At 43.2% G+C, this 21859-nt stretch overlaps 1 long non-coding RNA gene across 11 annotated transcripts; it reads left to right on the top strand.

Moving 5' to 3' along the window:
* Positions 1-1169: 1169 nt before the first annotated feature.
* On the top strand, positions 1170-18937 carry LOC125516221 (uncharacterized). Of its 11 annotated transcripts, none has more exons than XR_015615500.1 (8): positions 1170-1517; positions 1601-1841; positions 2789-3809; positions 3918-4061; positions 4138-4272; positions 4703-4743; positions 6156-6240; positions 6847-7556. It is a non-coding gene; the product is annotated as an uncharacterized LOC125516221 (long non-coding RNA). The 11 variants fall into 11 exon arrangements; XR_015615497.1 differs by having other exon boundaries at positions 2789-3844; positions 6847-7555; XR_015615503.1 differs by having other exon boundaries at positions 1171-1517; positions 2789-3844; positions 3956-4061; positions 6847-7555.
* The last annotated feature ends 2922 nt before the right edge of the window (positions 18938-21859 follow it).

The following is a 21859-nucleotide window of genomic DNA, read 5'->3' as shown; positions in this document are numbered from 1 at the left end:
TATACATAGGAATTATTTTTATTTTTTGCCATGAATACGTTTTCTAGTATTTTTTCACGAAACTTCACACGGGAGTAGATCGGAAACCCACGTTTGATATCCCAAAATCCCAGATTTTTTTTTCAAATTTCTCGGTATTTTTTTAAATGAATTGTTTGTATAGGGGTGCGGAGCACCCAAGTGCTCCAAATCCTCGTCCCCTGTGTCATATCATATGTGACGTCGTTGGCCGGCGGCCACTTGCGTAGGTTGGACGCGGCTGGTGTACATTTCTCACGTCTCTCCCACAAATCGGTTTTAAAGAGGGAGATAAATCGGCTGAGAAATGCATTTCTAGTGGCACCGGTTTGTCATCCAACGCTAGCTCAAGGTCACTAAGATTTGTGTTTATCTCGGACGTGGACGTTTGGTTTCTGTTGACGACTGGACGTGGACGTGGATGTGGACGTGCACCAATTGGGTGCTGCCACATGCACCAATGGAGTGGGGCCGCTAGTGAAGTCATTTCACTCACCATCTCACATGCACGACTTGCATGAACAAAAACCGTGCCACGAATTGACCTACTCAACATACGGACAAGCTAGCGATAGGACGGAGAACGTTACCGACTGGTTGGACCCTCCGAATCACGGGAAGAAATAATCGACGCGTTCGGTTCATCCTCAGGTAATGTCTTCGGTTAAGGTATCGGGAAGCTCCGGTTCCCTTTTCTTCTTTACGAATACATGATGTGTTTGGTTTGACCGCCCCACTCCCGCTTTCCTAATTAGCCTCGATCTGGGTGTTTTCGAGTTTGTGAACCTCCGTATCGGAAGACATTGCTACGGAATACGTTATTGGCATACCAAACGCTGGGTGCCGTTTCAGAAAGCGCAGTAATCGGAAACCGTAACCATTCTTTCGAAACAAACGCGTCAACATGTTCATACTACACGGCTGAGACGGCCATTAACCACGGACTATCTATACACAAAACTTGATCATAGCTCCACCCGTCATGGTTGCTCTCGTGCATACAATCCAAAACAATAAGGTGTGTATCAAGGGCTAGCGCTTCCCCGCAAAAAAAAAAGGGCTAGCGCTGGTTGCAGCCACGTGGACACAAATACTGTTTGCGGTAGCCTTTTTTTCTCTGATTCGCGTGGCGTACTGGGGAAGGGAGAGAGGAACAACCAGAAGTGGATCGCCCACCCTAGCCCACGTTCCCCCAATCCCCATCCCCCGATTCCTCTCCCTCTCTCCCTCGTCCGCCGCCGCCACCACTCAACGGCCCGCGCCCTCCCTCATAGCCGCCGCCGCCAGCGCCCTCCCCCACATCCTGCGCCCCACCCCTTCTCTCCTCCCCTCCCCTTATCGTCATCACCGACGACCTCATCGCCTTCCCCTCGCTCCAGATCGAGCAGCAGGTCCGGATCCACGACGAAGGCGGCGCGAGCGCCCCGGTGTGCAGGTTCAAGCCGCGTGAAGAGGGTGCTCGTTGCGGCTCTAACCCTGGTGCCAACGCCATGAAGAAGGTGCCCTCTCCATCACTTCTCTATCTTAGTTTTCGATGTGGAGTTGATGTTGTTCATAAAGCTCCCTCTTTTCTGTGCTGCAGGAGAACATCTCTCCTGTTCGTGAAGCATCCCCAACCCTAGCCCTTCTTTGCCCATGACGACCGAGCAGACAGGAGGTACTAATCCCTCCACTTATCTGATTTTCTTCACCCTTATGTGATGCGTGCCGTCTACTTTTGTGCATGTTTCATGGAGAGGAGAAGCTGCTTCAATCCCATCTGCTCAAGGAGGATGCCCACCATCCAAGGTGCTCAACATCATCACCATTTGTTGCCTGCCAAGGTAACTTCTCTGATCTGTTCTACTATGACCATTATCATATATGATGGAATCGAGAAAGAAATGAGCACCTGATATTGTTGACAATATTAATACATTCATAATCTATCTTTCTAATTTCATCATTGTCGTTTTGTGTATTTAATTTAACCTATACGTGGAGAAAAGCCAGGGTAAGCACAAGTATTTCTGTATCAAAGGTTATCCATCATCCTATCCACTCCAGCTCATTATTCTGCAATCGTTGGATAGTTGTCAGTACTGCTTAGGAGTAACGCACCATGTAGGATCACCCAACTGTTCGGTTTCTTATTTCATGACGTATATGCCACCAGTATAAGAATAAGCTTGACAGCGAAATCTTGGATAGTATGTAATACCCTTTCTGCATATTCAGAATCTGTATGCAAACACACTCAATTTGATCTAACTTTTGTTGATAGGCATAAACCACGTGCAGCCAACTCAATGCGGCCTGAAATAAGACAAATATTTGTGTATTATCAATTGAACACGTGATTAAATAAGATGGCAAACAAAAGTTTAGAGAAAACCTGAAGCTGCAAGTATATCGTTTTTCCTATTTTCTTTCCATGCCTGTAAGCTGCATAGGACATGCAGAAATCAGTAATATTGACACTGGATTATGGGGATTATCATATGCTTTTTCATCATGACTGAGCAGTTGAGATGACTGCAGCATCCGTTGAAGAATCATTCATGACAAGTTTCCTGACGTGCATCCCGTCGTTCCTAGCATATAATGTTGTGTAGTAGTTAGTTCCCTAGGGAATGTTCAGTCTGATGAAACATGTTAAAAAGAAGTATGGAAATCTGCCTGTGTTCATTACTAAGAATGGTAAGTCGCTGAAGATTGTACAGTTGCCTGCCGATAAGATTTTTGCTCTTAAATAAATTGTCAGTGATAATTAACTACTTATATATGGCAGGCTTGATAGGTTGGAAAATGTCTTCAAGATTTGTCAGTCAGTGAGTTTCTTGACTAAATATGCAGTAGAAACAAGACCTGATAGAGCTGAGTTCACTGAATATGAGGTAGATGATAACATGGTCGGCCACCAGGGAGCTAGCTTAGTTGAGCTGCGACGCGCGGAAATAAAAAATGGAAAGAAGCCCCAGGGGCAGTACGGGGGAAGCATCCGTAAGATCACTGAATGCAATGGGACACATGTGAACCAAACTGAATTAAGATCATCAGTGCCAACACATACAGAGAGAAGCAAGTGGCAACCGCCAGCTGAAGGCATTTGGAAATTAAACACTGACACATCCTTCCTGTCCAATACGAGAGATTCTGCGGCAGGTTTTATTGCTAGAACAAATGAGGGTGTGGTTGTTTTGGCAGGTGGCCAACGCTTGCAAGCTTGTGAGGACCCGGAGGAAGCTGAATTTGCTGCTGTTGCACACGGACTTGCAGTGTTAAGCAAGTACTACAGAGGTCCAGTGTTTGTGGAGTCGGACTGTGCATCAATTGTCACATTGCTGAATAACAGAGCGTGCAACCGATCGGCCCGGTTCGCCCGAGTAGCGGACATCTGGCACTTCGAGAATGTGTTCAAAGAAGTGTCCTTCAGAGATGTGAGAAGATCCAGCTACAAAATGGCGCATGAGCTTGTGGCTCAAGCAAGGAGACAGGGAGACTATCTTATAATCGGAGACGTTCCACTTTCTTTAAGAAGGATCCTCATGGAGGATTGTAATAGCTCTCCCAATGTTATCTAAGTGTAGCTGGGTTGGTCCTAAAAAAAAGACGATAAGAGGATACAGTACCACAACGAATACATGTTAGATGCTATAAGGTGATTTAATTTCTCTGTGCATATACTAGAACTGAATCACCAACACTGAGCATCATCAATGTGTGCCACTGTAATCGCTGACCAGATTGGTACTTAAGTGCTCGATATGCAGCCTGAACTACTGCAGGAAATAGGGCTGCAACATCTGCGGGTACTTTGTGTGGTACTGACTATCCATGTTTATATGTAAGTGTCAACACGATCAGTATGGATGTGGAGCCATGGTTCTGCTCACAAGCGACAATGTGTATTCTTGCAGTTAGAATGGAGTTGTTTTAAATACTAGACTACCTACAGGACTGAGCGCTCCAGGTGTGGAGGATGGTTCTTCCGATTAATCGTCGTGTTGAGGCAAGTGCACGACAGACCTTTCTCCGTATACTTCACTGTGTTGTTGACGTAGGTACACACCCTCCCCTACTTTTAGACCATCTCATCTATGTAGTCATGAAATTTCATTTTTCTAAAATTTAATTCAGGTATATGAAAATGAGTTGAGTAGTCTGATTAGAGGATGACGGAGGACGTCGGGATTTTGATCCAGCAGCCTTGCCCCCTTCTCGTTCGGCGTGCCACCTGCAGGAGGTTACGTTCGAGATCTTCAGAATTTTTAGGTACTCACTCTCCCTTGATGCTCTTTGATCGAACCTACTTTGCATGAAAGCGTGCCAGTAGTAAGAAGTTTTAGCAAGTCTGTTACTGAAAGTGTTGTAGGCACTTATGTGATCCGAGGTGACCAACCTGAGCAGCAGTTTAGTGAAGGTATACTCGGACCCGAGGATCCTAGAAAATTATAAATTATAGATGTTTGCATAGCCAGATCATTGATGGGTGCATATTATTGTGCACACAAGCAAACTTAGTTGAGTAGTTCATTGATTAATTTGGACTAACTGAATGTGATCTTCCCAATCTAATATGTGTACTTCTAGCTCTAAGGACTAGCAAGAGTTAAATATTGCAGGTTGTAAATGATGGAACTCATATAACTGAATGTGAATGAAGTACTGATAGTTGCTAATTTCGTATTTTTGTACAACTCAGGTGTTTGATACAGTTCTCCTAAAAAGGGAGAAGTCTCTGAGGTGATTTCTTCTTTTGCATGATATTACAGTGTCCTCCTGTATTTTCTGTTTTTTGTAGGCATGTTAAAATGTTGTTGTTCCTTTTGACCACACTAATGTGTCTGTCCGCTCACCAGTCACCACACCTAACTATTTTTTATTTATTTTGTTATAGGAAATCTACTTGTTCTTTCAAGCTATGAAAATTTTAGATCAGTATATTTTAAGGTTGTAAAGACTGATGTGTCGGCTAAAGACTAAAGATCATAAATTCATTGTTTACCCTACCAAGTTTATTTCTCTTTGAAGATTATTCTAGAAACTATATTATAAGTCCATTGCTACTTTTTATTTGTAACTTATGGTATACTCCCTCCATCCTTCAAAGAGTATACTTCCAACATTGTTGGAGGGTCAAACTATCTCAAAGTTTGACCGATTTTGTGCAAAAATATATCAATGTTTTTGAAACCAAATAAGTATATGATAAAAATATATTTTATTATGAATGTAATTCTACTAATTTGATGGCATAAATGTTGGTGTATTATTGTATAAATACGGTCAAACATATTTTTTTTTGACTTTCCAACAATATTGGAAGTACACTCTTTAAAGGACAGAGGGAGTATCCTCATATATGTCAAGACTATAAAACAAGTATCTTTGTCCTGCTCATACATCTTTTCATTATGATCTGCGTGAACCTCTCCCATTGCCTTGAGGTGCAAAGTGAATATGTTGATATTGATGTCATTTTATTCTTGACTTGATAAGGTCTAACCTTACTCTTGAATTTTCTTGGGGAAGTGTTCCAACCAAATGATGTGTCCACCCAATCATACAATAATGACCAATTGGTTGTAAACTTGTAGCAACCTGGTAAGCTTTGTCCCATCGATTAGCATGATCGGTTTCTCTTAGACATGTAAAGAAAGGTTACATGAGTTGAGATTATGGATCAAACAAGACAGCAAAATGTGTTGAGTCAAGATAGGGCCGCATAGGAACGCCTCCACTGACATTTTTCGTGAAGGCGGAGTTTTAGCCTTTGCAATGATTTTTTTTTGAGAAAACGCAAAGTGATTTTTGCGTTTCATTGCATTGAAAAGGTGGAAGAGATTACATGCCTCCTAGGAGGTTATATTTACAGAGTCCTAGCGCCTGCGATCAGTGGACATCCCAATCTAGCCAATCATGATTTATCTATGTGGGATGGGGTGGGTTCTTTTACTTTTACTTTTTAATGTCCATGCCTAGGAATAAACTGCACACCTTTTGTTTTGCACTTCAAGTTTCTGAATCATCTTCATCAGTGGTCACATTTAGATGTCCATGGATAGGCATCATTTCAACCTTTGTAACAGACTACATGCCATTATTTCTTTATTTACTCCGAAGCTCTTCATCATTGTTTTGAAACATTTTTGCAGATGATTCCTTATTCTAAAGACCTTAGCTTTGTGGACTATACATACAAGAACTTGGAAGCTGTGAAAGGATTGCGTCAGTCTGTAGGTTTGTTTCCTTGTAATCATTAGTCATTTCAGATGATTTGCTAAGTTTACTATAACTGGCTGATACACCTCCCCCCTCCCTAAAGTACACAGTTTATTTTAACCTTTATTTTGCTATTTGTTCCCAGATGTTATGGTGAGGTCCCTGTTTCATTTTTCTTTTTCTTAAAATAATTTACGATCACATATTGGGGGATTTTTTTTCATATACTGGCTAATTCATTGAAAAACAAAAACTCTGCTTTTAGATAGCTGTACTTGGTGTTTATACTTGCCAATCCCCCTTTATATCAATGCTGAAAATGGGTTATCTTTACCAGATTAGCTCAATGGTAGAAATAGAAACTGCTCATTGCTTAGTTTTGCTCTTTTCAGCTCGGTAGTAATTGCTGTTTTTCAGTCCACTTGACCATTTCTTTTGATTTTAATTACCTGTTAGATTATTCTTTTTAGCATAGCTACAATTTCATATTCATCATGTGTTGCCACTGTATATGTTACTAAATGAACTGTCAATCAATTTTAGTTAGATGAATATTGTCCTCCTTGTCTACCTATTTTGGATTATAAGCAATTAACATAGGGTCTTCTCTATAAACTAATATAGGGCCTTCTAGATCACTAAAATAGTGATCTAAAAGCTCTTATATTAGTTTGCAGGGGGAGTACTTGTTTACCAAAAAGTAACTCTTTTGTTTCAAAAGAAAGAAGCATATGCATTATGTGGTATGGCAAGGTGGGGTTGATCTGGAAGGCGAGAGACAGAGGCTTGGATGTCACCAGTGCAGAACCGGGCAATAGCACTGGTTCGTAAGGCCCTTTAGTGCCGGTTCCATAACCGACACTAAAGTGTGGGCACTAAAGGCCCCCCCCCCCTTAGTACCGGTTCAGCACGAACCGGTGCTAAAGGGCAACCACGTGGCACGAGCCAGCTCCGGGGGCCGGGAGCCCTTTAGTACCGGTTGGTAACACCAACCGATACTAAAATGTTTGGGGGGTTTTTGGTTTTATGATTTCTTTTTCATTTAATTTTGTATTTTCCATTTTAATTCTTTTTCATTTGCTGGTATTTTACGATACTACACATTGTACACGTTATGCATATATATATAAATAGAATTTCTAGTAGAACCAATTATATATATATCATCAATGTCTCACAAACCACCATATTAATTCACACATACACACATGTACTATATACAATTTCTCCTACATATGCATGTTGCCTTCGGAGCCAGTGGCATTAGACTAATTGGTGCCTTCGGAGCACGATGACAATTGAAAGTGGTTCATGACCTGGTCGATGGGGCGGTAGCGGGTAATAGTATTCTTCCTTCGGATTTATGACCTGGTCGAGCAAAAATCTCGCTATTTTCTCTTGAAGTGCTTCTACACGCTCCGTTTCTAGGAGCTTGTCCCGCACTTTTGTGAACTGTTAAGGAGATCAATATGCATGTGTATTAGTTGTGTGACTAGATATCGATAATGGTATAAAAATTGTGAATAGTGTTCTGACAAGCGTACCCATTCTTGTCTTTGAGATCTGCTCCTTTCGGACGCCATCATGCGAATGTTCTCGCAAACGCAGAATGCACACAGATCAGTCCCCTGCGCCTGCTTCATGGCCTTTACGAGAATGGAATTTAATTTGATCAGATAATAATTAATCAAGCATGATAATTAAAGAGATGGCAGCTAGCTAAGCTAGCTAGTACTACTTAATTACTTACCTTGGGTCGAAACCATCTCAGCTGTCGTTTTCATTCGCCTTCTGTGACGCTGATGAACCTTGCCCAAGCCCCGCCCGCCGACAAAGAAAATGAATAAAGGGGTTATTAAATAGTTCATATCATGAAATGACGAACTAAATAGGCCGAGATATATAGTTAATAATGATTGAAATTACTTGTTGACTATCCCAAACAAGATGTTATAGTCACTATTTGCTTTGAGTAGTGAGTCCAGTATTTCAATTGTTCCGGCGTCAACTTTAATGATACACAAGATCCAGTGAAATCTGCATGCACACACGTTTGTATGTCTTAATTAAGCGGGCGTATGTAAGCAAAAACATGTAGCTAGCTAGTAGGCAAAAACAGAGAATTTGTAGTACAAGAAAGTGTGACTCACTGAAAGTTGTAAGGAAGTAGTATATCTTCATTGTATTTGAGGCGCTTCAAAAAATCTAGCATGCTGTCCTCTACCTGCTTTTCATGATGCTTGTTTATTTTCCATGTGTATTCATTAACGGTGTTTGGGTCAATGAACCAATGCCATAGCGTCCATCTTTTATCATTTCATACATCTTCATCCTGCATAATACAACAGAAAAGAATATAGTGAGGATAATTACAGGTAATGATTGATCAAAAGGATCACTACAGCTAGCTTGAGACTTAAATTACAGAAAGAAATCACTTACAGACAATAGCAACTGACGATAGATTTGTCGAGTGCGTTTTGATTGTATAACTGAAACAGTTCAGAATACTCAACGGTCACAGGTTTCTGATGGTAGTAATGATCCTTCTTGACTTGCACCATGAGGGACTTTTGATCGGATCTCTTGGTAATGTCCATGTACCATTGATGCAATTCATACATTCTCGTTGGGAGCTTCTTGACATCTTCTGGCTTGACCAAAGGTTGGCCCCGGGCATATTTCCGTTTTATTTCCTTCTCTGTAAGCACAGGCATGTCCTCGATCTCGAGGAGTTGTCCAACAGTGATGTTGAGAGTTTCAGCCTGCATTATATGCTCCTGGGTTATTACCACATCGCCCACCTCGGGAACGTAAACTGTTTGGCCACAATAATATTGGGCGCGCGTACTGTCACATGTTGTTGACGGCACAACAAGCGGGGGGATCGATTGCGCCGCCTGTTCTCCCAGCTGGGCAACGGTTTTCCCGCATTTTTTGACAACTGCTTGTTGTTTGCTCGAGCTTGAGCTCGCCTCCTTTTGTAGACGTTGTCGATGTAACTTCCTGATGTGGCGCTCATAGTCTGTGTCAACAGGCTTAGGAGCTGGTGGTTGAGCCATACAAATGAAGTGGTCAACTACTTCCACAGGCACTTTCTCCCTTGGCGGCGGTGTCGGTTTCGGTCCAAAATGGGCGTCGACTTCTGCCCGCACTATGGCATTGGTTTGCTCCTCGGTCCTGTCGTAAGCCCTCTTAGAAAGAGGAGTAGTGAGGTTTGGACCATATTTATATCGCTTGCCTCCGCCTGTACTTCCTGTACTATGACCTCGACTGGTACCGCTACGCACCATAGCTGCGGGGTGTCTCTTCTGCGATTGCTGAGGCGCGGAGACGGCTGACGGGGCTGAGTTGGACGAGAAGGAGTGGCCTGAAGCTGTGCCGGACTTGGAGGAGTGGCCTGAGGTTGTGCCGGACTTGGAGGAGGAGTGGACGTCTGACGCTGTGTCGGACTTGGAGGAGGAGTGGCCTGAAACTTTGCCGGACTTGGAGGAGGAGGAGTGGCCTCATGCGTTGGTGGACTTGGAGGAGCGGGAGTCTGCTGACTCGGTGGCGGACTTCGACGAGGAGTCGGGTGACGCGGTGTCGGTGGCCTTCGAAAGATGATGCAATCCTTTCTCCATAGGATGATATGATGTTTGGCATCTCCGAGTGTGTGCTCCTCGTCACCTCCAGGAATGTCAAGCTCTAGCCCCGAATATTGGTCCACCACCTCATCAACCACGACACGAGCATAGCCTGCTGGAATCGGGTTGCAATGGAAGGTTGCATCGGGAGAATTTGTATAAGCAACGCCGTCCGCCACCTTTAAGGATATGTTCTTAATTTTGAAGTGTAGCTCGCAGTTAGTGTTCTCCACGATGTCATCCACGGGGTATCTATCCAGCATTGCGTCAAACGGGGCGGAACCCACGCTGCTTCTCGGCATGGATGGGGCAGTGGTATCCAATGCTGGATCATCCGCTAGCTGCTGCAGCTGCTGAGACCCCCTTTGTTGGCTAAGTGAGTCGATCTGCTCCTACTGCCGCTGGAATTTGACTGCCAAGTCCGCGTGCGCTGATTCTAGGCCTTGAAGGCGTTCATAGTCCAGCTTCCTCTTCTCCTCCTCCATCTTCCTCTGCTTCTCCTCCGCAATCTTCCTTCTCGCACGGGTTCTGTAGTCGGCGTTCCAGTCCGAAAACCCCTCATACCACGGAATAGCGCCCTTGCCTCGTGTTCTTCCCGGGTGTTCAGGATTTCCCAGGGCACGCGTAAGCTCGTCGTTCTCTCTGTTGGGCTGGAACACCCCCGTTCGAGCCTCTTCTATTGCAACAAGTATATTATCGTCGGCTCCGTTCAGACATGCCTTTGTCGAAACTTTGCCTGTCTTCGGGTCCAACTCCCCCCCATGCGCATAGAACCAAGTCCTGCACCTGGGGGCCAGCTCTTAGTAACCGGAGTGACACCTGCATCCTCCATCTCTTTCTCAGACTTATCCCACTTAGGCATTGCCACCGCGTAGCCACCTGGCCCCAGCTTATGGAACTTATCTTTTTTTTCGGCATTCTTCTTATTTATTCTCGATCGTTCCTTAGCTAATTCTGAATCCTTGAATTTCACGAAATCGTCCCAATGAGCACTTTGATTCTCTAGTGTTCCCTCGAATACTGGAGTCTTCCTTCCATCCTTGATGTACTTGTCCCATACACGATTCTTGTGGTTATTGAATGCAACCGCCATCTTCCTAAGAGCGGCGTCCTTGACTTTCTCCACATCTGCATCTGTGAAATGATCTGGCAGGGTGAAATATTCCATGAGAGTATCCCAAAGCAGTTTTTTTTGTCTGTCGTCGACAAAAGTAACATTTGGACGTGGCTTTGCTGGCTCTCTCCATTCTTGAAGGGAGATCGGGAGTTGGTCCTTCACAAGAACTCTGCACTGACGAACGAACTTGTCCGCAATCTTCTTAGGCGCTAATGGTTCGCCATTAGGTCTGATTGCCTCGATATTGTACTTTACGCCCTCCTTCAACTTTTTGTTCGGGCCTCGTTTCGTCCTTTTGCCTGAAGATTTGCTCGATGCGGATGGCTGAAAGAAGAAAGATCGATTCGATAATATATCTTCAACTCATTTAAAATATGTGATGATCACCAGAAGCCTGCTTATATAAATATATATACCTCGCCGGTGTTTGTTGTTTCAGGATCAACATGTTCTTCGTCATCGTCATAATCGTAGTTCATGACTTCATCAATTTGGTCGTCGCGATCGAATATCATATCACCCTCTCCGGTGTTGTTTAGAAATTCGGAACCGTCATAATCTTCTTCATTCTGATCATCATCTGGCCCGCGTATCATATCGAACATGGTCTGTTCTCTCTCTCTGTCGGTATTGTCCGCCATAGCTTTTATTTAACTATACCAAAAGAAATATAAAACAATTTAGTATTCAAATTACATCGTCTCGAATAATAGATATAATCTCGAATACATCGTCTCGAACAATAGATATAATCTCGAATACATCGTCTCGAATACATCGTCTCGAATAATAGATATAATCTTGAATACATCGTCTCGAATAATAGATATAATCTCGAATAGATCGTCTCGAATAATATATAATATTGAATAGTACATCACTGGCTAGGTAGCTAATTAAAGATCGAATACTACAGAAGAATCTAGGACACTCGCCGTTCCTGCGGCGCGGGCGGTGGACACCCAAAGAGAAGGAACCCTCACAGGATCATAGCTGAAGTGAGATCCCTGAAGAAACTGCCAGGTATTGGAGAACCTGCCGCCCTCTAATGCAACCATGTAGCGATGGACGTGCTCGTCCTCCTCCCTGACACGGCGACGTACCACCTCCGGCGGGGCCGGCTCCCTCCGCACCGAAACTGGCCCACGCGAACGCCACCAAACGAGATCAGGGTCGACGACGGGACCCGGGGCCGGGTTCCTCATCAAGCGGCGCGCCCCTCCAGGCAGCACCTCCCAGTGCCAGCCCGGCGGAGCCCAGTCCCAGACATGGGTCAGCCGGACGTCGTCGCGGACGGGTCGACGACGAGGATGCGGGTCGGGCATCGTCGAGAACAAATACTAGCTATATGCCCGCAAAAAGTAACATTTTTTTAATGATTGGATTTTGATAACTAAAATTTCTAACATTTCTATATAACTAACATTTCTAACAATGCTATATATAACTAACATTTCTATAACATTTCTAATATTTCTATAACTTAAAAAAAAATTTCTAACTTTTTTTATAACTATTTCTATAACTAAAAAACAGAAAAATTTCTAACAATTCTAACTTTTTTATAACTATTTCTATAACTAAAAACAGAAAAATTTCTAACAATTCTAACATTTCTAACAATTCTAACATTTCTAACTATTCTAACAATTCTAACATTTCTAACTATTTCTAAAAAACAGAAAAATTTCTAACAATTTCTAAAAATAGAATGTGTGTGTGTGTGTGCGCTCACCGGCGAGGCGAGAGGCGACGGGGGGTGGCGACGGGGGGCGCGCAGCGACGGGGACGGCGATGGGCGCGGCGACGACGGGGATGACGACGACGGGGACGGGGACGTACGGGCGGGGCGGCGACGACGACGGGGACGTACGGGGCAGCGACGACGGGGAAGGGACGATGCGGGACGGGCCGGGACGGTGCGGCGGTGACGACGGGGAGGACGGGGATGGGGACGACGGGGCGGCGACGACGGGGACGGGGCGGCGACGAGGGATGGAGTACGGGGGCGGCGGGCGTCGACGGTGCAGAGGAGAAGAATCAGATGAGAAACTGAAATTTTCGTAAGTGTTGTTTATATAGGAGGGGCCTTTAGTACCGGTTGGAGCCACCAACCGGTACTAAAGGCCTGTTTTGGCCAGGCCAAGCGGCAGGAACCGCACCCCCTTTAGTACCGGATGATGGCACCAACCGGTACTAAAGGGGGGCCTTTAGTACCGGTTGGAGCCACCAACCGGTACTAAAGGGGGTGCGCTGGCGCAGGTGCGGTGCGGCAAGTTTAGTCCCACCTCGCTAGCCGAGGGGCGACCGCACTGGTTTATAAACCCCCGTGCGGTAGCTCTCTCGAGCTCCTCTCCAAAGCAGGCCTACTGGGCCTACATGTTCTGTGCTGTCCTGTGGGCCTACTGGGCCTTTGCGGGCCTGCATCCTGGCCCAACAACAGGTTGGGTTTCTAGTCGTATGCAGGCCGCTCTGGCCGGCCTAGTAGGTGGGCTTTTTTTTATTTTTTTTGCTTTATTTATTTTTGAGTTATTTTTTTGTGTATTTAGAGTTTCTTTATGAATATTTTTGCTTTAGGTACAAAAAATTACAAACTTTCTGTTAGTGCCCGTAGTTTTTAAATTTGAATATTTTAAATTTTGAATTATTTGAAATCAGTAAAGGCATAAAAGAATTTGTTTGCACATAAAATTCTTCGCGTTTCGAATGCCAAAACACATAATTAACTACCCTAACTATTACAGAGATTCCCTTCTGGGTGTGAAACACAGAAGAAAGTGATGATAGTGAAGCCGATCACATCCCAGATCTTTGGGTGTGAAACTTTTTCTTCGCGTGTGTCCCTTTGCGCCGTAACCATGGAAAATCTTCATCATTTAACGGGATGCTCGGGTCAATATTCACTGTGAATGGAGCAATTTCATCAAACTTTTCATAATCTTCTGACTTGTCTGTCTTGTCATCCACTCCCACGATGTTTCTCTTCCCAGAAAGAACTATGTGCCGCTTTGGCTCATCGTACGATGCATTCGCTTCCTTATCTTTTCTTTTTCTTGGCTTGGTAGACATGTCCTTCACATAGAAAACCTGTGCCACATCATTGGCTAGGACGAATGGTTCGTCTGCATACGCAAGATTGTTGAGATCCACTGTTGTCATTCCGTACTGCGGGTCTTCCGTTACCCCGCCTCGTGTCATATTGACCTATTTGCACTGAAACAAAGGGACCTTCACACCACGTCGATAGTCAAGTTCCCATATGTCTTGTATATAACCATAATATGTTTCTTGGTTTCTGCATCAAAGCGGACACCACTGTTTTGGTTGGTGCTCTTCTTATCTTGGGCGATCGTGTAAAATGTATTACCATTTATCTCGTACCCTTTGAAAGTCATTATATTCGAAGATGGTAACTGGGACAGCAAGTACAGGTCATCTTCAATAGAGGTGTCATGCATGGTACGTGTCTGCAACCAGCTGGCGAAACTCCTGATTTGTTCACGTGTAATCCAGTCATCAGACCGCTCCGGGTGTTTGGAGCGTAGCAAATTCTTGTGTTTATCCATATACGGAGCCACCAAGGCGGAATTCTGTAGAACTGTGTAGTGTGCTTCAGTGAGAGAATGTCCGTCCATACATATTATTTGTTCCCCTCCTAGCGTGCATTTTCCATCCAGTCTGCCCTTATGCCGCGATTCAGGAACACCAATCGGCTTAAGGTCAGGAATAAAGTCAATACAAAACTCAATGACCTCCTCATTTTGACGGCCCTTGGAGATGCTTCCTTCTGGCCTAGCACGGTTATGAACATATTTCTTTAAGACTCCCATGAATCTCTCAAAGGGGAACATATTGTGTAGAAATACAGGACCCAAAACGTTAATCTCTTCGCATAGGTGAACTAGGACGTGCGTCATGATGTTGAAGAAGGATGGTGGGAACACCAACTCGAAATTGACAAGACATTGCACCAAATCATTTTGTAACCTTGGTATGATTTCTGGATCGATTACCTTCTGAGAGATTGCATTGAGAAATGCACATAGCTTCACAATGGCTAATCGAACGTTTTCCGGTAGAAGCCCCCTCAATGCAACCAGAAGCAGTTGCGTCATAATCACGTGGCAGTCATGAGACTTTAGGTTCTGAAACTTTTTCTCTGCCATGTTTATTATTCCTTTTATATTCGACGAGAAGCCAAACGGTACCTTAATACTGAGCAGGCATTCAAAGAAAATTTCCTTCTCTTCTTTGGTAAGAGCGTAGCTTGCATGACCCTGATGTATGCCGTCTTTTTCCTTGCATACGTTGCTGGTCCTCCTGTGCCTCAGGTGTATCTTTTGTCTTCCCATACACGCCCAAGAAGCCAAGCAGGGTCACACAAAGATTCTTCGTCACGTGCATCACGTCGATTGCGGAGCGGACCTCTAGGTCTTTCCAATAGGGCAGGTCCCAAAATATAGATTTCTTCTTCCACATGGGTGCGCGTCCGTCAGCGTCATTCGGAACAGGTTGTCCACCAGGACCCTTTCGAAAGACCACCTTCAAATCCTTGACCATATCATGTACATCAGCACCAGTACGGTGGCGAGGCTTCGTCCGGTGATCCGCCTCACCTTTGAAATGCTTGCCTTTCTTTCTTACGGGATGCCTGCTCGAAAGAAATCGACGATGTCCCAGGTACACATTCTTCTTACAATTAGCCAAATATATACTGTCGGTATCGTCCAAACAGTGCGTGCATGCGCGGTATCCCTTGTTTGTCTGTCCTGAAAGGTTACTGAGAGCAGGCCAATCATTGATGGTCACGAACAGCAATGCCTTTAGGTCAAATTCTTCCCCCATGTGCTCATCCCACGCACATACACCTGTTCCATTCCACAGTTGTAAGAGTTCTTCAACTAATGGCCTAGGTACACATCAATGTCGTTGCCGGGTTGCTTAGGGCCTTGGATGAGCACTGGCATCATAATGAACTTCCGCTTCATGCACAACCAAGGAGGAAGGTTATACAAACATAGAGTCACAGGCCAGGTGCTATGGTTGCTGCTCTGCTCCCTAAAAGGATTAATGCCATCTGCGCTTAGACCAAACCATACGCTCCTTGCGTCATCTGCAAACTCCTTCCCGTACTTTCTTTCGATTTTTCTCCACTTCGACCCGTCAGCGGGTACTCTCAACTTTCCGTCTTTCTTACGGTCTTCTCTGTGCCATCGCATCGCCTTGGCATGCTCTTTGTTTTGGAACAAACGTTTCAACCGTGGTATTATAGGAGCATACCACATCACCTTGGCAGGAATCTTCTTCCTGGGGCGCTCGCCCTCGACATCACCAGGGTCATCGCGGCTGATCTTATAGCGCAATGCACCACATACCGGGCAAGCGTTCAAATCCTCGTACTCACCGCGGTAGAGGATGCAATCATTAGGGCATGCATGTATCTTCTGCACCTCTAACCCTAGAGGGCAGACAGCCTTCTTTGCTTCGTACGTACTCTTGGGCAATTCGTTGTCCTTTGGAAGCATATCCTTTATCATTATCAGCAACTTTCCAAATCCCTTGTCAGATACACCATTCTCTGTCTTCCATTGCAGCAATTCCAGTGTGGTGCCCAGCTTTTTCTTGTCACCTACGCAATTCGGGTACAACAATTTTTTGTGATCCTCTAACATGCGCTGCAACTTCTTCTCCAAATCACTTGCGCAGTTTCTCTTTGCATCGGCAATGGCCCGACCTAGATCATCAACGGGCTCATCTGATGCCTCTTCTTCAGCTTCTTCCCGCATTGCCGGCTCAGCTTCTTCCCGCATTACCGGCTCAGCTTCTTCCCCCATTGTTGTATCATCGTATTCAGGGAACCCATGGCCAGGATAGCTGTCGTCGTCCTCTTCTTCTTCATTATCTTCCATCATAACCCCTCTTTCTCCGTGCTTGGTCCAAACATTATAGTGGGGCATGAAACCGGACTTAAACAGGTGGACGTGAATGGTTCTTGACGTAGAGTAATTGTGACCATTCTTACAGCCAACACATGGACAAGGCATAAAACCATCCACCCGCTTGTTTGCCTCAGCCGCAAGCAGAAAAGTATGCACGCCCTCAACGAACTGGGGAGAGCATCGGTCATCGTACATCCATTGCCGGCTCATCTTCATTACACAACACCGAATAGACCAAATTAATACAAGTTCATACATAAAGTTCATACAACACTTAAATGCAACAAACAAATAACTCTCTAGCTAAAGCATTTAAATGCAACAACAAATGCGATCAAGATCGCAACTAAGGTAACAATGGAGCCAACAGCATAATGATACCAAGCCTCACTATCGATGGCATATTTTCTAATCTTTCTAATCTTCAAGCGCATTTTCTCCATCTTGATCTTGTGATCATCGACGACATCGGCAACATGCAACTCCAATTCCATCTTCTCCCCCTCAATTCTTTTCAATTTTTCTTTCAAGTACTCGTTTTCTCTTTCAACTAAATTTAACCTCTCGACAATAGGGTCGGTTGGAATTTCCGGTTCACATACCTCCTAGAAAAAATTTCTATATCAACTTGATGGGCATAATTTGTCATAAACACGAAATGCAACTAGTTTTAAAAGAGAATATATATACCACATCCGAATCATAACAAGGACGAGGGCCGACAGGGACGGATATCAAAACCATGGCACTATATGTATAACAAACAACGTACGGGTAAGATAATTATACGAGTAACTATATATCCAAATCACACAAACATCAATTTTTATATAAAATTTCATGAACAAAGAGGCTCACCACAAGGTGGTGCTGGCGACGGGACAGTGCGGGCGATCGACGGTGGTTACGACGGAGATTTAGAAGGCACTAAGTAAACCACACCTACATATGCAAACTAAGTGTTATTTTTGACCTCAAATTGCATATAAATCAAATACTAGCACATATATATATTTCCTCCCAAATTACTAAACTCACAAATTAATCACTATATAAAGCATTGCAAGAGCTAATCTAGCAATGAGAGATGAAAGGACAAAGTTGCTAACCTTTGTGATCATTTGAATGGATGGGGACCTTCAAATCTTGACAAATTTTGGGCAAAATGTGTGATGAGCTCGAGAGGAAGAGGGGAAGAACAGAGAGGAGAGGGGAAAGGGGAAGAACAGAGCGAGCTCGGGTGGACGAAGGGTTTATGTAGGACGACCTTTAGTACCGGTTCGTGCCAAGAACCGATACTAAAGGGGCTGGAGGGGCCCCAGTCTGACAACATCCTGCCACCACTCTCATTAGTACCGGTTCGTGGCACGAACCGGTACTAAAGGTTCGCCACGAACCGGTACTAATGAAAGCGGCCCGGCTAGCCGTTGGAACCGGCACTAATGTATACATTAGTGCCGGCTCAAATACAAACCGGCACTAATGTGCTTCACGTTTGACCCTTTTTCTACTAGTGTGTGAACCAAACTTGTTTCTTTTGGAGTGGATATGAACCAACTGATTAGCATATTACCAACTGGTTTTGATGGGCTCCTAAGCGTAAAATAATTTCCTTGACCTACTGCTTTTTTTTGTCATATGGTTGTCGGTACCTCGGCATCCACACTAGGAATATTTTAGTTCAAAACTGCAATTACGTTCTTCCCTTTTTCACACAGATTTGATGTGTTACAAATTCACAATCATTTGCACCGCCCTGTATATATCAGGACTCTTTCTTGACTGGGAATTTAATGCTTGATTTTGTTTCAGGTTATTCAGAAATACTATGAAGTTCGCTACAGAGAATGTGAATGTCCTTCAAACGTGAGTTTTGAAGAGAAATGTTCAGTCTTCCAGATGATCCTGTTAACAGTTGGAGTTTCAACTCGGATGGCGAAACCTCAACTTCCGAGTAAACTTAAATCACTTTTTCCATGATAGATAATAATTCACTTGCGGATTTATATGTTTTAATTTTTTAACTGCTCTTGCAGTTTGAAATATATCTAATACTTCTATTGAGTTTTTATAATCAAATATTGTAGCATATCTTTGTGTGGACAAGTTTATTTTGGGAACCTAAAAAATGCAAAATATAGGAATGTGTTAAACTTCATTGTCAGCTATCTCGTTTATAAAAAATACTACTAATTGGAAACAATTCTACTTTGAAAGTAAGCTTTCTCATAGAAATTACAACACCATGCGTGGATACAGAAATTTCTTCATACTATCTGGATGTCTGATGGTTGTTGAGATTGTGAGTTAATAGTTATTCTATTTATAGGGTTGACTCTGTTAGAGATGATAATGTCCTCTTTGACTAAATTGAGAAATGTAATCTCAGATATACAAAAGGACTTGGTTGTCAATAATTCTCATTTGCAAAAATAGATGCTCTGGTAATTTCAATTTCTACATTCTGTTTATGATGATATATTTAAATGGATGGAATGCATCAAAGTATAGTATGGACATAATCATTTAAACTTAGTAAGACTTTCTGATTGGGCAACATTAACAAATATAATTAGATAAATTAATGACATAAGCCTTGTATGCTTCTTTGCGAGGAGCATACTGATAACTCTTTTTTTGTTACTTGCAGTTCCAATAATTTCATGGTTTCTAGCTTTATACACATTAACTGATCTTCTTATGTGGGCATCTCTAAAAGAGGAGAATGAGTCGCTTATAAAGCCAAAGTATCTAAGCTGCAAACCAATCTAAGAAAGTTAAGACAAGCTTATCCCTAGCAGAGGGAAATTGTATGCTGCACCTGCTCTCACATGGGCACACACACATATTAGGAGTGTATACTCAAGCCTAAAGCATCCTGTCACTCTGTGCTATCTTTGGGTAATAATTTATATAGATTGTCCCTGGGTGCATTGTTGTACTATCGGCTATTGTAGGGCTGTCGCTCCTCTCTGGTCAGTGAGATGGCCCATGATTTCTATTTACACTAGATCGGCAAGGCGCGAGGGTGCCGGTCCTAACCTTTTGTCAAGCAGGTAATGCTAAATCAGTAAGAAGCACGCCCTGAAGTATGTAATCAATGCACGGTTCAACATCAAAAGCAATGCAAATCTTTAACCTCGTGAATTTTCCAATCAAAGTACATATCATAGAGTACAATTGAGGCACATCAAGCTCGGCACAAAGGAATAGGCCAAGTAATGTTTAATAGATCAGGCTTGAGTAGCACATAGGCAGCAAGACAGTACAAATATTGAAAGCGAAGCATTTAGACAGGAGGCTAGTGACAATCAGATAGCAGTCCTTCACCAAGGATGGTTGAAATTCCTCGTCGCTCAAAGAAAAGTTGAGTAGCATTGGCCTGAAAGTGAAGAAAAAAACCATATTCCTTGAGAAGATATCTCAACATTTTTACAACAATAGACATCTACAGTGACCAAGGAACTATCAAGAAGGCAAGATTAGTAAACTAACATCAAGCAACATATTCCTGGAAACGTTTAGCACGATTAGTAAACTGACATTCTGTAGACCAAGGAAACATACATGTCTTTGACCAACCTAATTTAAAGGAGAATTTCTTTCAATCTTTGACCAACCTGTAGTTATTGTCACTCTTCCATCCACACCTTATAAAAATGAATAGAGGAGTAAAATAACAAAACACGGTGCTTTAGTTAATGCAACAAAATATGAACCCTAACAAACATGAAGGCATAGGATGATGGTTAAGAAAGTCAATAGCAAATAAGTAGTGAGAAAGTAGGTCACCTCACTTAATCTACCTTCTGCAATATACAATACGATCAACACTTCTTTGTTTCATGTAAAGACCAGTACCAACTCTGGGTGTTAGTGAAACAGTTAATGGAAAGACCAATGTTGGGGTTTGTAATGTTTCAAATAGATACTCTACATAGTAGGTGACAGATGCAAATCCAAAACTTTGTCATGAGACACTCTTGATTGTTGATTGGATGTTTTCCCTTTATTAGTACATTGTACAATTTTTTGGCTGGTGAGAATATGCAACCAATACTAACCCTATCATACAACAGTTCAGGTCCACAATGTTGTTAAAATCAATTCCATAGATCCATCAAAATAAAATGTTGTTCACAAACCATTCTCTTATGGAAGACCAAATTTTAGCAGTACCAAAATGATCCACGGTGCTACTGGTTTTACTAACGTGACGAAACAAAATCCACACTCTAAAAATGAATTACTAAACACCTGATTAGGCAGTGGACACATTTTCTATGGCTTAGGCAGACCAAATTAAGGAGAACTGAGAACATCTTTGTTAACGTCACAGGGTGTACAATGTACAATGTTCTCAATTCTACTGACTATGAAACATATGTTCTCTACGGTCTTACAACATTATAAAAATTATCTTATCAATGACTGCATTAAGAAAAAGAACAAAGAAGTCCTAGCAAAATAGCGGATGGGAGCACATTTTAGTATACACATGAATGAGGTACACATGATGCCGGTCCTTGTACCACCTAACTATCATTTTAACTACAAGCTTTGGATCTTCAGTTGGATAAATCACAAGGCTTTGGTTTCAGTTAGATTTAAAAACTTTGGGCCTTCAGACAACAAATGTACCAGCAATCAAATGTACCTTCTGCTGACCTGGGCGTCAAGGTTGGGGGTGACGGTGACCTCGCCGTCGGGGTTGACGCTGCCAGCAACCTTGGGGTCGGGGTAGGGGCTCGCGACGATCTGGCCATCACGTCATAGTGTAGTAAAGAGTAACATGGTTTCAATATTATAACAAGCACCAACTAAAGAAGTGCACCTATATGTAGAACAAGCACATTTGTTGCTAGCTCTCGTCTCACATCACATCTTAATCGATTCATGTACAAAGACTAACAATCAATCATGGCAAGAATCTGAACCATTTGGCTAACAAGTTG

The sequence above is a fragment of the Triticum urartu genome, chromosome 2A (assembly GCF_056163025.1).
Source record: "Triticum urartu cultivar PI428250 chromosome 2A, HENAU_Tu73, whole genome shotgun sequence".
NCBI lineage: Eukaryota > Viridiplantae > Streptophyta > Magnoliopsida > Poales > Poaceae > Triticum > Triticum urartu.
The sequence above is the reverse complement of the archived record's forward strand: the minus strand, read 5'-3'. Positions and strand labels throughout refer to the sequence as shown.